The 18,265-nt window shown below is 47.4% G+C and overlaps 1 protein-coding gene across 1 annotated transcript in view; it reads right to left on the bottom strand.

Moving 5' to 3' along the window:
* Positions 1–18,265, bottom strand: part of LOC144761733 (uncharacterized) — a 503,102-nt gene that overhangs the window by 371,703 nt on the left and 113,134 nt on the right. The gene's annotated exons all lie outside the window — the stretch shown is intronic.

The raw sequence follows: 18,265 nt of genomic DNA, 5'->3' as shown, positions 1-18,265 counted from the left end.
GTATTAGGGACAATCCTATATAAATAAAAATATAACTGTTCGTTTGTTCAAAATCTCAAATCTCCAAAAGTTCTTCACCGATTGCTTTGAAATTTTGACACAACATTCCATTCGAATACGCAAGTGTTTTTATATACACAACGTTGGATTTGAATAAGCGCGTGTCGAGTATGCACGTGTTTTAATCGAAAGCACAAACAGACACATAAAAATGTCAATGTGTGTTTGATAAAAATCTTAAATCTACGAAAGTTATTCACCGATTGATTGAAATGTTGACACAACGTTGAATTCGAACAAGTGTGTGCATATATATATGCACAACGTTGGATTTGAATACGCATGTGTCAAATACACCCGTGTTTTTAATCCAAAGGACGAACAGACCCTATCGATTGGGTTGCTGCGCAACAACTACAATAGACGCATTTAGACAATAGTCTACATATATTAGGATGGACAGTTGGTGTCAGGATGGCAGACCGGGAAGTGGGTGGAGGGAGGGGGGAGGACCTGGTTCACTTTGCAACATTAAGAAAGGACACATAGAGACAATAGTCTAAATAGATTAGGATGGACAGTTGGTGTCAGGATGGCAGACCGGGAAGTGGGTGGAGGGAGGAGTTTGTTCACTTTGCCACATTAGCGCGGACCGTGAAGTGGGTGGAGGGAGGGGGAGGAGTTGGTTCACTTTGCAACATTAAGAAGGGACGCATAGAGACAATAGTCTACATATATGAGGATGGACAGTTGGTGTCAGGATGGCAGACCGGGAAGTGGGTGGAGGAAGGGGGAGGAGTTGGTTTACTTTGCAACATTAGCGCAGACCGTGAAGTGGGTGGAGGGAGGGGGGAGGAGTTGGTTCACTTTGCAACATTAAGAAGGGATGCATAGAGACAATAGTCTACATATATTAGGATGGACAGTTGGTGTCAGGATGGCAGACCGGGAAGTGGGTAGAGGGAGGGGGAGGAGTTGGTTCACTTTGCAACATTAGCGTGTGTTTATATATACACAACGTTGGATCGGAGCCACAGCAACGCATGGCTGGATACAGCTAGTGGACAGATAAAATTGAATTCCATCATGTTCATACACCGAATATTTATCTATCTCCATCATCGCTCTTATGCTCACTCTGTTACTAGTAAGCAAAATATGTAATTTGTTCTTTGAATAATAAGCTAAGGCCCCTCGGGTTTCAAGAACTGCTGGCTCATTAAACTGGACCTTGTCTTATTGATTGATTGATTGAAGTTCTCTATTGTTGATTCATAAAAATCATTACAAACAGAAATAAAGGGAGGAAATAAATGTAATCCTTTGGGTTGCGACAAAGATTAATTTTACTGGTCTTTAATATATAAAAGCCACAGGACTGTAATAGTGTGGTCAAGAGCAAAACAGTCCTCCAAGATGTCCTTGGCGAATGTGGTATTTCCTTAGTTCAAATTGTATACCAATTAAAGGCTTTGTTGAAAGAGAATCCTCTATACAGGGATGCCCCACACAATCTCAGTGGATCATATCAAATTGGACTGGCTAACAAATTTATGGTTATTAGAACTGCCACAGGGAGAAAATAGTATTCCCAGGTGAGAAAAGTTGGCACTCTCAAAATATGCCTGCCTTTAATATGATAGCTAGGAGTCACAGGTAGTCCCTTGCTGGAAATCATAGTAAAATACTTTTTTTAGATTGACCTGCAAATTCTTATAGCCCATGTATTCAGTGAAATATTTAATAAGAAGTAGTAACCCATTAGCGGTCTGGGATGACAGGACTGCATCATCTGCATATAGCTGAATTGGAACCAGATGAAAGCCAACTCTAGCTGAATCCGTGCATAGTGCCTGCACTTATCTGTCCATACCACTGATATAGAGAGAAAAGAGAATAGGTGGAAGAATGTCACCCTGCCTTACTTCTCTCCTTATCCTAAAGGGCGAGGCACATTATGAGTCAGGTCCAAAGTTTGACCTTGCATTTACACTCCTGTAAATACAGGCTAGCAGTAGAACTATATCTTCAGTAGCGCCCAGCGATTTCATATTTTGCCATAATTTATTGTAGCTTACAAAATCAAAAGAGCTACTCAAATCCATGACACATAAATCCAAATACCCCTCCTTTAACTTAGTATATTTACCTATCAAGAGATTGAAGTTTAGATACTGCTGCAGGGTGCCTAGAAAACTCCTAACCCCATATTGAGTATCTGTGAGGATGGAGTTCTCTTTTAACGGCAGCTACAGCCTCTCAAAAATATCTCAATCCACAAGATTTTTCTGATGAGTCCAGGAGGCATATAGAGTGGTAGCATTTAGGGTCATTCTTATTTCCTTCTTTAAGATCGGATCCATAATTGTTTCTACCTGGTAGAATTAAGTTACTGGTCCAAGCTACATTTAAAAGGATAGTAAGCACTGGCGCCAAGAGGACATGTAGAATCTTATCAGCATCTGCTGCAACTTCATCAGAGCTTGTAGTCTTCCTCTCACCATTGTCCAGGGCAGATATTACCTAATTCAGGGTGGAAGTGACAGTAACCACATTAGATTTTTATTAGAGATTTGAGTGAAGGTATCAATCTAAAGTTTGGCGGAAAACAGTGAATCCATATTGGGAGCTGTTTTATCCTTAAGGAAGGCCATATTGATTGTTTGCCAGAATAACTTAGTAACAGTAAGATTGACCCGGGCCTCTTCTTGAGGTTCTCTCTTCCTATGTCTGAGGGCTTGTTTGTACCTGAGCCTGTTGGATTTCAACTTTATCCCTTGGTTCTACAAGAAGAATTTATTTTAACTTTTTACAGGCATCGGTGCAGGCAAGGTCGAACCAACCTTTCTGTGTTTGCTTTTTTCCCCATACTGTCCAAGCTAATGAAGGATTGATTGAGTTAGAAAAATTTTCATAGGCCTGCTTAATCTAACCATGCTCTGATGTATTATCCAGACAGGTCATAAAATCTTGTCAATTGCCTATGGTTAAACACGAGAAAAAACTACATGGATCCACTGCAGTCCACTTTATTCTAACCCTATTTGGTCTTCCCACTTCAACATTCCTGATTCTAATTGTTTTAATGCAGTGAAAAGTTTCTAACTGGAGTACTAAGATCGATGGATTATTGTAGCTCAGGCACTTTGACTTTACACTAAAATATAAAATTGCCACTAAAAGATTTGTTAATATTATTATGTTCTCAATAGCGCTCATAGCGCCCCTCCCAATTAACCTTGGGTATTAAGTTTGATGTAGCGATGCAGAGTGCAACAGCTATTGTTAGGTTATTTTGAGCCAACATATTATTAAACGCTTCACCATATGGGTAATTCTAAAAAATTGGCCCGATCTTCACTATACAAGCCAATATTCAGCAGACTTCCTTCAAAGAAAGTGGGCATCTAATAATGTTAAAATCCACAGCTCATATTAGGTAGGTATCTTTTGCCCCAGATTCTAAGAATGAATGTTAAATCCTTCTCCACATTGCTAACCACCTCTGTGGAAGTAGAGTCAGATATGCAATTGTAAAAAGTAGTGATTGCTAATGACCCTATTACGACTACTGCAAAAAAAACAATTCATGGACAGAATGCAGAACAATGTCATACATTCACCCCAGTACAGAGATCTGGGCCCAAATCCATTGTTTTTTTTGCTCACCATGTCATTCCAGCTTGGACCCAGCCCTATACAAATCAGTTTTGACCCTGCACCCAATGGGAACAGTCCAGTCTGAACTGCCATGCCAGGTCCTCCCTGGCCTAGAAACAAGCATCATAGGACCGGTTTCGGGTTTCAGCCCTCATCAGCCAGGATAGCCTGACTCCAGTGGCATGGAGAGCACGGGAACCATGTCTGGGCATACCCGTCCCACTCGGGGTGACAAATGCAAAAAGAACAATTGATGGACAGAATGCAGAACAATGTCATACATTCACCCCAGTACAGAGATCTGGGCCTAAATCCATAGTTTTTTTGCTCACCATGCCATTCCAGGAGGCTTGTTTCCGGTCCAGGGAGGACCTTGCTTAGCAGTTCAGTCTGGACTGTTCCCATGTGGCACAGGGTCAAGACTGATTTGCATATAACTGGCTCTACACTGGGGTGTCATGGTGAGCAAAAGAACAATGGATTTAACCCAGATCTCTTGACTGTGGGTGAATGTATGATTTATTCAGCATTCTGTCCATCATTTGTTTGCGTAGCACTTTTCACCCTAAGTGGGATGGGTATGCCCAGATGTGGGTCACTTGCTCACTGTGCCACTGGATTCAAGCTAGCCTGGCTGATGAAGGGTAATACCCAGAAACCGGTCCCAAGAAACTTAATTCCGGTCCAGGGAGGATCTGGCTTGGCAGTTCGGTCTGGACTGTTCGCATGTAGCACAGGGTCAAGACTGATTTGCATATAGCTGGGTCTAAACTGGGGTGGCATGGTAAGTAAATGAACAATGGATTTAACCCAGATCTCTTCACTGGGGGTGAATGTATGATTTATTCAGCATTCGTTCCATCATTTGTTTGCGCAGCACTTTTCACCCTAAGTGGGATGGGTATGCCCAGACGTGGGTCCCTTGCTCACTGTGCCACTGGATTCAAGCTAGCCTGGCTGATGAAGGGTAATACCCAGAAACCAGTCCCAGTATGCTTGTTTCCAGTCCAGGGAAGACCTGACTTGACAGTTCGGTCTGGACTGTTCCCATGTGGCACAGTGTCAAGACTGATTTGCATGTAGCTGGGTCTAAACTGGGGTGGCATGGTGAGCAAGAGAACGATGGATTTAACCCAGATCTCTTGACTGGGGGTGAATGTATGATTTATTCAGCTATCCATCCATCACTTGTTTGCGTAGCACTTTTCACCCTAAGTGGGATGGGTATGTCCAGACGTGGGTCCCTTGCTCACTGTGCCACGGGATTCAAGCTAGCCTGGCTGATGAAGGGTAATACCCAGAAACCGGTCCCAGGATGCTTGTTTCCGGTCCAGGGAGGACCTGGCTTGGCAGTTCCGTCTGGACTATTACCATGTGGCACAGGGTCAAGACTGATTTGCATATAGCTGGGTGCATGTTAAGCAAGAGAACGATGAATTTAACCAGATCTCTTGACTGGGGGTTAATGTATGATTTATTCAGCATTCCGTCCGTCATTTGTTTGCGTAGCACCCTATTACGACTACGGCGATCCGACGACCACCGCAGAGCCGGACTGCCCACAGTATTACAACTGCAGCAGTTGGACCGCCTAGAGACCACCAGCACTGCCGAGATCAAGGTCCCTGCTGGGCTGGTGGTCTTTCCTTGAGAAAAATATTTAGGCGGTACTGCAGCCTGCACCGTTGAGCATATTTTGAGTTGGCTCAATGACTTTTCATGGCGGTGCGACTTCCATGAAAAGGGTGGCAAAGCGGCAACAAAGAGGGCTCTAACATGGCCCCCTGCCTCTCCAGGGCCTAGGGGTGCAATCAGGGAGCACATGTTGTGTTCCCCTGTATTAATGCACCCCCTGTTCCTGCATGGTGAAGCATGCACCACATGGTGCATGCTTACACCGTGCAGGAACTTGCAGATGTCACTGTAATAGTGGCAGTCTGCATGTAAGGATCTCAAATGAGCCTTACCGACCGCCGCTATTGCAGCACCACTGTGCTACCACCCGCCACGGATTACAATTGTAATCCAGCAGGCAGACTGGGAGGGGCTTTGGCAGTCATCCAGAATGGCGCGGGCATGGTGGCTCGTGGGAGGACCGCCAAAGTCGTAATAATGCCAATAATATGGGTTGCCCTCCATTGTCAACAAGATAAACTGATAATATGGGGAAGCTGAAAAGTTATTTTTTACTTCAACTGTAAGTAAGATAGAAATAAGAACATGAAGCCCAAACTTTGCCCTTCCAGCACTCTGTTTGTCTGGGGAGACAAATGACAAACAGCTCTGTTCGTAAAATATGTCCACTGCCCACATTTTTTGTACACACAATCTGCGAAACCGGTTTGTGGTGCAACCATTTTCGGGAGTTCTATTTTATTTAATAAGACTGCAACATTGCATGAGCTTATTATAACATTGATATTTACCTGAAATTTAAATGAGCGTGCCCGAGAGACTAAGCAGGTATTGTTGTTGCTGTAATTTTCCACACAAAGATTATTCTCGAAAACAGTGGAGACAACGTCCTCTTCCTGCCTACTCTTGACAAGCCAATGAATTTCATTCAGGGAATCAAAGGGTGCATACTGTTGGCTGTGGTAAACCTTGCCCTTCCCATGTTACAATAGTTTTAGTCAATATTTATGTATTGATCGCGCTTGTAAACGAAATCCAAAGGCGGGGCTTCCAATTTTTACCCCAGACTGTTGTCGCGAATATGAAGAGTGGATAGTCTTGATATTAACACTTGGACAAATTGGTGGCTTTCAACATTTCTCACATTTCAATACATTCTCCCTCGCTGGTTTTTCTAGATCCCACTTTCCTCTTCTCGCCATTAGACGATTGTGATATACATGCTGCCTCTTATCAGTCCTTTGTGCTAACCAGTGGAAAACATTTGTTTTTTAACTCCCAACAATTCTCCAAGAGATCAAGATTTAGAAGTGGAACACCCTTCAAGATTACTATACAAGATGACTACATCAGGTGGAAAACGAAAAATAGAATGCAACCGTAGGTTTTTTTTTTTAATTGCTTATTTTATTACTGCATCATACAAAGGTATTTCACATGCCTTATGTTACATAGTAGCCATATATGCAATTTTGTGCTTCAGATATTGATGAGTCCCTTGCGTGCAGCAGTCAGGCTTAGGATCACTGCCTTTTCAGTTGGAGTTTGTCGTTAATGATAGTCATATTTAGACAGTGAAAAAGCATCAACGCATTACCTTTTGCCTGGCCCAGAGATTGAGGACTGTGTATTGTGAATGATTCAAGTGAGCTGCACATGTTGATATCAGTTGCCCGGTCCGGCCTGTTTTTCTGAGTTCGGTTCTGGGTTTTAGTAGATGGCGCTATATGGGATAGTTACTATGGGTCAGACCCAATCATATGGGGTTTCAGCGTGGTTATGTTGCGGGTCCTTCAAAGGAGTCTGTCATTTCATATGGAATGTTTGTGGAGTCCACTGCACTCTTCAGTTTGAAGGGCCATGCTCTCTGCTTTCTCCCATCTGCAGACCTCCACCCTCCATCAGCAGTGAAGGAGTCCAATCAGGAGATTTCCAATGCATCGCTATGGCTTGTTGGGCCATGACCAAACCCAGATCCATGAATCCAGCCTGCACCCTCAGACTGTGGGCAGGGATGGAAGCCAAACACGCCTCTATTGTTAACTCATTTAGCTTTGCAGTTGCTCTCACCAGGTCTCCAGTGATCTCCAGCCAGAACCTGCCCATGTTGTGCGCTTTTCATGCCATGTGTATAAAGTCTGTGTCTATTACCGGGCACCTGGGACACGCTTTGTCTGGTGTCATAAAGAGGGTGCTTACCCTGTGAGGTGTGAGATGCGTGGTGTGCAGGTCATTTAATTGTGTGTAGTAAAATCCAGCATTTCGGGAGATCTTGTGTGAGTGGGCTAATGTATGACTCCATTCCTTGTCCCTCAGTTGCCGTCCTATTGCGTACTCCAATATATCCCCTACTTCATCAGAGTAGTGGCGGTCATTGCCTGAAGTGATTTGTGCAACCATGACATAAGTCTGCCCCCACTACCAATGGTCAGCAAGACCTGTAGTTCCTAGTTAATTTTGTTAAATCAAGAATGGTGACTCCGGGTTTCTGTCCTTGTCTATTAGGGAGCATAGCTTTTGTAGCCACCTTTCATCGCAGCAGGCACCCACTGTAGTTAGCCTCGCAGTCATCCATTCTGGCATTTGCTGTGCAATGAGCCACCCAGCTTCCCCTCTTCGAGCTCTGCTCCTTCATAGTATAGCAGCACCCCGAGGTATTTAAAGGAGACATGCTCTCATTGGACGCTGACACAGGCGAACTCTGGTGGGGCCTGCTGGCACCGAGGGATTAGCATAAACGCGCATGTTTTGGACCAATTCATGGTAAGTCCCTGTAGTGTAGCGGTCTAGTTGTTACGCTGCTGCGTAACGACGCGGACCGCGGACGCCATTTTGGGTGCGGCATCGAGCGCGCTGAGAGGACACGGAGTAGACGTGTCTCCCGGCGCTCTCCCTAAAGTGAATAAATACATGATAACACGCAATTGGCGTCCTAGAGTCTTTGGAGTCAAACTACGATATCACAGTGGCGACGAAGCCGGGATCGACCGAGGGGGGAAAAAAAACCAAAAAACAAGCACAAGCAAAGGCAAGAGGCACACCAGCCACCAGGACCGGACCCAGCACCCCAAGACTGAGGAAGCAGCTGGATAGAACACAGGGAGAGCGCGGCAGGGGACATCGCTACATGCTGAGGCACGAACCCTGGCCAAGCAAGGAAAAAAAAGCAGAGCAGGCACGGCCGGGTCAGAGAGGCAAAGACAGGAGCCCCACAGGATTGCACCCTCGAGCTGCCTGCGGGAAGTGGGCAATGAAAGAAGAGAACAGTGCCCACAGTGAGTACCGGGGGCCAGGCGCAGTGGGGGAATATCGGGGAGTGACCTACCCCAAGCAGCAGATCCCACACCCTGCACTACAGAGCCCACGCACAAGGGGGCCCTGGCGGAACACGCGTTGCCGAGTGAAGAGGGCACGTCCAGTCTTCAACAGGACCGCACACACCCGAGCAGGTCCGGTGCACAGGGCTGCCCCAGGGCAGAGGAAGAGCAGCCAGAGAGACGGGCAGAAATGTGTGCCCAAGTGTTATCGCTTACGATGCCAATCCCGTTCCTTCCCAAGCCGGGGGACCCCGTGATGAAGTGGGAAGACTGGAGGGAATACTTTATGAATTACATGGAGGCGTTGGAAGACGAGAGTGGGGAGGAATGCCCAAGCAAGAGAAGAAGGAGGATATTGCTCCACAACCTGGGCCCAGAAGGCATACGGTTGTTCCAGAACCTAGTCCCAACACCATGACAAGCGGATGACGATGATGTATTCCGTCATGCCATTGAGGATTTGAATAGTCACTACAGACCAGCAGTGTGCACATCCATAGACAGATACAATTTCCAACAAAGGAAACAAGTGGTTGGAGAATCCATTGACGAGTATGTCGCAGCTTTGAAGAAGCTAGCGATCACGTGTAAGTTTGGCGCCATGCATGATGAGTTCATCAAAGACCAGATAGTTATGCACACGACCAATGCGGCTGTCCAAGACAAATTGTGTTCAAACGGAGATGCCACCCTGAAAGAAGTCATCGCTATGGTAAAGAAAGCGGAATTGTCAAAAAGGTGTGCGGAAGCGGCGAAAAGGGATGCCGCAGCTCGGCCTATGGTCAACAGGATCACTGATAAGGAACCACCCGAGAGGGGCAAGGCGGCGTCAGCGGAAGGGAAAACACAGACCAGAGGGACTACCCGGGCTGAGCTGGGTAGAAGTCAATCCAGAGAGAACAGAAAGGAGTGCTATCGATACAGCAGCTTGTCCCATGCTGCATATGACAAATGCTGCCCAGCCTTCCATGCCAAATGCATGTTCTGCGGAATAGTGGGACATTATGAGAAAGTATGCCGCCGGAAAAAGCAGAGGCCGACAGTCAAGTACATAGCCCAGGAGTCAAGGGTAGACGAAGAGGAAGAAGAGGAAGAGGAGGACAGTGTGCTGTGTATCGAATAGTACATCCTAGGCATTGACTGCAACCGTTCCAAGAAACCGCAGTGCGACTTGGTGATAGGACTCAGGGTCCCCGTACACCATAATACAAAGGACCGTGTGGGATGAAAGTTTCAAATGCATAATAGGACCACAGTTGGAACCTCCGGGTATCCGGCTGGTTACCCACACCCGGGAACCCATCCCCATGGTAGGATTTCGAAGATTGAAGTTCAAATTCAAGGAGCTCAGTGCGGAGTGCAAGCTGTACGTCGCGGAGAAGGGCCCCTCAGTGCTAGGATGGATGGACCAAGGCGACCTGGGCATACAGTTGGATCCGGGAGGTGCCATGCAAGTCTTGATGACCGGTCCTGAACGACAACCTAAAGTCACAAATTTGAAGGAGGAATTCCCCATAGTATTTGGCGGCAAAGTAGGGAAACTGACTAAATTCACACACAAGATCGATCTCAAGAGCGACGCGAAACCGGTATCCCACAAACTGAGAAATATACCGATGGCCATCAGAGAGACAGTACAGCAAGAGTTACAAAGGCTTGAGGAAAATGGAATCATAGAGCCGATAAATTGTGCTGAATGGTTGGCGCCCTTAGTTGTGGTAAGGAAACCCAACGGCAAAGTCTGTTTATGTGTGGACTTGAGAGAACTCAACAAGAATATTGTAGTGGAAAAATTCCCTCTGCCCAGGATAGATGAGATGCTGACAAGGACCAAGGGAATACAGTGGTTTTCCACAATCGACCGTACCTCATCGTACCATCAAATAGCCCTGCACCACACCAGTCGGAGACTGACGTCGTTCATAACACCATTCGGATGTTACCAATTCCGCAGGATGCCCTTCGGGCTGGCATCTGCGGCAGCGGTGTTCCAAAAACTGATGTACAGGTTGCTCAAAAACTTGGAAGGAGTACAGTACTCTCAGGACGATATCCTGGTGATGGGCAAAGATCAAGCAGATCACAACAAGAAGCTGAGAGAAGTGTTGCGGATCCTAGAATGGCATGGTCTCACGGCAGAATGGGAGAATTGCCGGTTTGAAATGACGTCGCTTACCTACCTGGGCCATGAGATTAGCAATCAAGGTATCACGCCCAAGCAAGCAAACATCAGAGCCATTTGTGAGGCACCGCCACCGATGAGTAAGGAAGAAGTGAGATCCTTCCTCGGGATGGCTGAGTACTACAGTAAATTTGTGCAACACTTCGCAACCAAGACCCACCATTTGCGACAACTCATTCGAGACAAGACAACATATGTATGGATGGAGGAGGCTCAAGAAGAGTTCCGGAGAATCAAAGAAGACATCAGCAAGTCAATCCCCTTGCAAGGATTTGACCAACAGGAAGAGACCATATTGACAACGGACGCCAGTGAGCGGGGCCTGGGAGCCATCCTCATGAAGAAAAGGGGAAATGGGGAGATGGTCACCATCAGTTTTGCGCCCAGGGCACTTTCGACCACTGAACAGAAATTCAGTGTAATAGAAAAGGAAATGTTGGCAGCTGTATGGGCCATGGGCAAGTTCCGACAATTCATCTGGGGGACCAGATTCAGACTCAAGACAGACCACAAACCCCTAATCAAAGTACTCACATCAAGCGGGTATGAGAACGCCACCCCACGTATAGCCAAAATGACTTTGAAACTGTTGGATTACAGGTATGACGTGGAGTACAATCCGGGAGCAAGGAACAAAGTGGCAGACTATCTCAGTCAAGCTTCCGCCATGGAAGAGGCCCCATCACAGGCAGAAGCCGAAGAGGACAGTGTTGCATTCATGGAGGACCATGGAAAAGTAATAAGTGAACAGGAGTGGGTGAAAGCGTATGAGGAAGACCAAGACATAGAAGGAGTGAAACAATGCATACTCCGGGAATGGCCCGAGAAAAGACACATGAAACAGGAGTGGAGGAAGTTCTTCAAAGTGAGGGAAGAATTGTCTATAGGGGACCGAGGTATATTCTTATTCCAAGGTGAAAAAGTGGTTCCTCCCGGTTCCCTGACACCTCAGTTGATGGCCATCCTGCATGAAGGATACCTTGGCATCGTGAAAACAAAAATGAGAGCGAAAGTGATGTATTGATGGCCAGCGATGGATAGCATGATTGAGAGATATGTCTGGGAGTGTGAACAATGCCAAGAAGCGGACAAATCTCAAACGCTGATGCGCCCATCGTTGAGGAAATTTGACGCCCCGGCAAACCCGTGGGAGGAGCTGTCCATTGATATCCTGGGTCCAGTGCTGGACGCATAAGGAGTACAAAAGTATGTGGTAGTACTCATTGATAGGTATTCGAAATGGCAAGAAATATATATCCAGGAAGATATGGACACAGAGAGAGTGCTAAAGTTCCTCACGGCTACCTTCATCAGGGAAGGCATCCCTCGTTCCATTTTGAGTGACAATGGCCCTCAGTTTATTTCGGAGAAGTGGAACAACTATATGGCAAGGAATGGCATTAAGATAAAACACACCTCCATCTATCACCCGGCCGGCAATGGACTGGCTGAGAGGTTCAATGGTGTAATAATGGGCTCCATTCAAGCCGCAATAGGAGCGGGGAAGAACTGGGAAAAAGAGGTGAAAAGTACCCTGTGGGCATACAGAATCACCCCGACATGCACAGGATACAGCCCCTTCCAAATACTGAGAGGACGTGATCCGTTCACGAAAGATAACCTAGCATGGAAGGAACGCACGGTCATGAGCGAATGGCCCCCAGCGGTGGTCCATCGTAATTTGGAGAGGGCCCAGAAGATATACACGGAACATTACAACAAGAGGAGGAATGTGAAGAAAACAAAATTGGAAAGAGGGGAATGGGTCAGAGTCAAATTGGCCCAATTAAAAAGAAAAGGGGACAGCAAGTTTAACGAGCCCTTACAAGTGAAGGAGGTGTATGACAGGGCTGCGCTCCTGAGTGATGGAAAAACATGGTCCCAAGACAGGATGCCAAAATGCAATAAGATACTGCAGTGGGCCAGAGAAGAATTGCACCATCAAGGAAGCCTGAACCGACAGGAGGTCAGCATACCGTCATCAGAAGAAGAAGAGAACTCAAGAACGAGAGGAAATGAAGAAGAGCTGGAAGGAGAGAATAACCCTGAGAGTGTGGAATACCAGAACAGCCCCAGCCCAGTGGTGGACAGAGAAACCCCCCTGGCAGCCGGTAAAAGGGTAACATCTGCAGGAGTAGAGAGTCCAGGCGGTCTGCAGTCTACACCGGTGAGGCGCACCCGGTTGGGGAGGTTGGTGGTAAGACCAGCAAGGTACAGAGAGTATGATATGAGAGGTGACGGACAGCTGGAGGGCTGACAGACTTTGAGACATTGCTTTCTCTGTGTAAAGAATAAAAGGGAGGAGATATGTAGTGTAGCGGTCTAGTTGTTACGCTGCTGCGTAACGACACGGACCGCGGCCGCCATTTTGGGTGCGGCATTGAGCGCGCGGAGAAGACACGGAGTAGACATGTCTCCCGACGCTCTCCCTAAGTGAATAAATATATGATAACACGCAATTGGCGTCCTAGAGTCTTTGGGGGCAAACTACGATATCACAGTCCCAAGATTTTACTCAGGTCATTCAAACGTCCCACACACTATGGTACACCCGTGTTCGCTGCTTGTAGATACAGCAGCAGGTCATCAGCACAGAGTGATATGCAATGCTCTTCATCATGTAGTCAGATTCCCTCCCAATGGCCTCTCCCTCTGTACTATGGATAACGATATATCTGTCCCCTTCCCCTTTGAACACCAAATAGCTCCGAAATACAGCTGTCTGTTCAGACACTATCCTGTGCATCCGCACAGAGTAGTGATACCCACTTTTCCCATCCTGCCCCCATCTGCTACATTACTGCTCTTAGATAGTGATTATGTATCACGTTAAAGGTTTTTTGTAGGTGTATCGACAAGACCACAGAATTTGGGTGGCACCACTTGTCTATTTCTCCAATTTCTCAAAACAACCTACTTATATTTAAGAATTCAAATTCCTTAATTCATTTTTTTGTTGTTTAGTTAATTAAAACCAAAACAATGTTCCAATAAACAAAATGCATTGTACTGTTAAAATGCACGCAGCATTATTTACATGTTAAAATTCCTGTTTACATCCGTTGCTTTAAATATTCGGTTTGGAGGTATAAGGTCGGTATGAGTAGGTGATACACCACCTAGTTTATACACTACATGAAAAATTATTGATTTGTACAGTGCAGTCGGTGTTAAAAGAGACAGATACTCGCCTCTAAAGCGACTCTGTGCTGACCAGTGTCAATGTTTTAGGACTTTCTAACAGCTGATAAAAAATTGTATTAAATGGCAACCAAACTGCGGGCCTGTTGGGTCAAGGCATTTTAATATAACAATTCTACAGGAGCGGATGCCTCTTTTGTTGAACTGTCTCTTCAGCAGTTTACAGCGCTGCAGACCTAAGGCTGGGCAGATACATATTAAATTAATAAAGTCCTGTGTGGGTGACCAACAAAAATGACATGATTTTGAACCCTTGCACTTCCAGCGGGGCAGGTCTGCATTGGTCGGTCAATCAATCAATCAATCAATCAGTGGTTTATAGAACGCTCTTCTCACCCGTGAGAGTCTCAAGGTGATGGGGGAGGGAGATGCAGCTCCAGATCAGCCGAAGGATCAGGCTTGAGGGTCTTCCTGAACGTGTGCAGGGTAGGGGAGCGTCTGATGTTGCCTGGAGCTCGTTTCAGGATTTTGCCGCGATGTAGAAGAAGGCTCTTCCACCTACTCTGGTTCTGCAGATGCGCGGGGGTCTCTGCTAGGGTGATGTCGGCGGAGCAGAAGTTTCTTTTGGGTACGTGGAAAGAGACTCTTTTGTTGAGGTAATTGGGTCCGATGTTGTGGAGGGATTTGTAGGTATGGGTGAGTAGCTTAAAGGTTACTCTCTTCTTGGTGGGGAGCCAGTGGGGCTGCGGTGTTGTGGATGGTCTGAAGATTGTATAGGAGGGATTTGTTGATTCCAGCATAGAGGGCATTACCGTAGTCAAGTCTGCTAATTATGAGTGCATGGGTGATGGTCTTTCTGGCTTTGACGGGGATCCACTTGAAGGTCTTGCTGAGGATGCGGAGGGAGTTGAAGCAGGTGGAGGCTACGGCATGGATATGCGGGTCATGGTGAGTAAGGAGTCTAGGATGATGCAGAGGTTCCGGGCGTGGTTATTCGGGGTGGGTGGGTTTCCGAGTGTAGAGGGCCACCAGGTGTTGTCCCAAGCCAAGGGCGAGGGTCCAAGGACGAGGACCTCTGTCTTCTCAGGGTTGCGCTTTTGGCAGTTGGCAGTTGTTGTTCATCCAGGCTGCAACGTCCTTCATTCCTTCCTGGAAGCTGAGTCTGGTGTCTTCAGGGTTCTTCAAGAGGGAGAGGATGAGCTGGGTGTTGTTGGCATAGGATACTATGCTGAGCCCATGCAGTCTGACGATGGCAGTGAGGGGGGTTGTGTAGATATTGAAGAGAGTGGGGCTGAGTGATGATCCTTTGGGAACTCCCCAATTGATCTCTGTAGGTTCGGAGAGGAAGGGTGGGAGTTTGATCCTTTGGGTTGTGCCTGCAAGAAAGGAGGGGATCTAGTTGAGGGCTGTACCCTGCATGCCGGCTTGGTGGAGTCTGGCTGCAAGAGTGCAGTGGGAGACTGCGTTGAAGCCCTCCCGGGGCTTTAAAAAAAAATATTAATGTGTGGGGCTCCTGCCCCCCACACTGCCCCTGGACCACCACCTCCCGAGGCTTTACATATGTTAGGATGGCTCTGGGGACCACCAGCCCCAGGGCCAGCCCCAGCAATGCCCCAGGGTGCCCACCCCTAGGACATTGCAGTTTGCTATGGCAGGGCGGGAGAACTGCTTCCGCCCTGCCATAGCAAACTTCTGCTTCGCTTCATGGAACCGAGAGGAGGAAAACTGCTCTCACTTCCATGAAGCGAAGCAGATTACTTTTGGGCAAAGGGAGCTGTATGTCTGCAACTCCCTTTGTTCAATAGCAGTGCTCGCTCCCACAGGAGAAGGGGAGCCGGTAGGGACCGTGTGAGCATTTGGGCTCCCCCGCGGTCCCAAACCCAGAGGCTATGCCCAGGTGGATGGGATCCCTGGGGCTGAATATGGCCTGAGAGGGGGCTACTCAGCCCCCTAACCTTTTTAATTAAAAAAATTTAAAAAATAAGGCCGGGCCCTGGCGAATGGGGTTCCTAGGGCAAAAAGTGGCCCTCCTTCCATAAAAAAAGTTTTCACTGGTCTGCTGGGAATGGGGACCCCGTGGCTGAAATCGTCCTGGAGGGTGTATATATATATTTTTTTTCAGAAGTTTGCCCTCCTTTTATTTTCATCAAACAGGAATTCAACCACAATGTTTATAAGTCCATTGGCCTGATGCATTTCAAAGCCTCTCGCTTCTTCCTCAGAGACCGATCTTAAACACCTCCAATTGATAGTTCCCACAATGCCCGCATAACCGCAAATATTTAAAGGCCTCCGGTGTGCCGTACTTATGGTGCATGCCGGGAACTGTGGTTCAGTAACTTGCTTGTTGCCTCCAGTGGCTGTGTGTTTAAAACCAAATTTATGGACCGATTTATGGCCTCCAGTGGGCCCGGAGGTTGAATTCCTGCCTGCCAATCCAGCAGAACAGCTGCGCCGTCAGTTCCTGCAGTTACCAGGTAAGACGATCCCCAGACCGGTGAAAAGGCGGTGCGGCAGTCTCCGCGGCTGGACCTGCCGTGAATTATCTTTTCAGAATTTTGCCCTGCATTGAGACCCGCACTCCTCCAGCTGTAGGACATAATCCTTTTATTTTCATCAAACAGGAATTCTACCACGATGTTTATAAGTCCATTGGCCTGATGCATTTCGAAGCCTCTCGCTTCTTCCTCAGAGACCGATCTTAAACACCTCCAATTGATAGTTCCCACAATGCTCCGCATAACCGCACCTATTTAAAGGCCTCCGGTGTGCCGTACTTATGGTGCATGCCGGGAACTGTGGTTCAGTAAATTGCTTGTTGCCTCCAGTGGCTGTGTGTTTAAAACCAAATTTATGGACCGATTTATGCCCTCCAGTGGGCCCCGAGGTTGAATTCCTGCTTGACAATCCAGCAGGACAGCTGCGCCGTCAGTTCCTGCAGTTACCAGGTAAGACGATCCCCAGACCGGTGAAAAGGCGGTGCGGCAGTCTCCGCGGCTGGACCTGCCACGAATTATCTTTTCAGAAGTTTGCCCTGCATTGAGACCTGCACTCCTCCAGCTGTAGGACACAATCCTTTTATTTTCATCAAACAGGAATTCAACCACGATGTTTATAAGTCCATTGGCCTGATGCATTTCGAAGCCTCTCGCTTCTTCCTCAGAGACCGATCTTAAACACCTCCAATTGAAAGTTCCCACAATGCCCCGGTATCTGAGGAAGAAGCAAGAGGCTTCGAAATGCATCAGGCCAGTGGACTTATAAACATCGTGGTTGAATTCCTGTTTGATGAAAATAAAAGGATTGTGTCCTACAGCTGGAGGAGTGCGGGTCTCAATGCAGGGCAAACTTCTGGAAAAAAAAAATATATATATAGGCCTAGCCCTGGGGGATAGGGCCATAATCAACCTTGGGAGGAGGGCTGCACGCGCCTCTCCCTTTTCAATAGATTTATATATACATATATATTTTAAATGGCTCAGGTCTCGGGGATGGTGTCCCTGGGACCCAAAAGCTGCAAGGGAATGGGGGCCACACAGCCTCCCTTCCTAAAATAAAAAAAAAAGAAACTAGCAACTCGCCGGAGGCCCCGCCGCCTCCCTGCACCTCTCTGCAAACGCACCTCCTGGTATGTTCTGGGTTGGGGATGAAGTCCCCTGCATTGGTAAGAGTCCTTAGGGGCCAGCTGGCCCAACATGTGCCTCCAGTAAGCTCCACACAGTGGGATTGCGGAGAGGTGGTAGGAGGCCACGCACCTTTTTGCATCACTCTGCAAAACGTGCCACTTGGTGTACTGCTGGTGGGGCAATGACTTTCCCTTGTGTCCTGAGAATTTAAGGACTGAAGTGGACTTCACCCTGCAAGCAACAGTGCATCAGGAGGCGTGTTTGCAGAGTGGTGGAGAAAGGGGTGTGGCCTGTGTCCACCTCTCAGCAATCCCACTGTGTGAGTCTTACTGGAGGCAACAGGTAGGCTTGTTGGCCCCTAAGGAGCCCCAGCAGTGAAGGGGACTTCAATCCTCATCCAAGAGCCCGCCAGGGAGAGCGTTTGCAGAGTGGTGGGCAAAGGAGACGTGGGCTGCTATGAGAATTTAGCAAATCTGCTGTTTGCGACTTACTGGCGGTAATAGGAGGAGGAGTTGGCCCCCAAAGATGTCCTTGGGTGCCAACTACCTCTCCTGTTACCTCCAGTAAGTCCCACACAGTGGGATTGCTAGGACATCTTTGGAGACCACCCCCCTTTCTTCACCACTCTGCAAACGTGCCTCCTGGCACACTACTGGTTGGGGGATGATGGCCACTTTACTCATGAGAGACTTTGGGGGCCAAGA

This window comes from Lissotriton helveticus, chromosome 6, assembly GCF_964261635.1.
Source record: "Lissotriton helveticus chromosome 6, aLisHel1.1, whole genome shotgun sequence".
Lineage (NCBI taxonomy): Eukaryota > Metazoa > Chordata > Amphibia > Caudata > Salamandridae > Lissotriton > Lissotriton helveticus.
The sequence above is the reverse complement of the archived record's forward strand: the minus strand, read 5'-3'. Positions and strand labels throughout refer to the sequence as shown.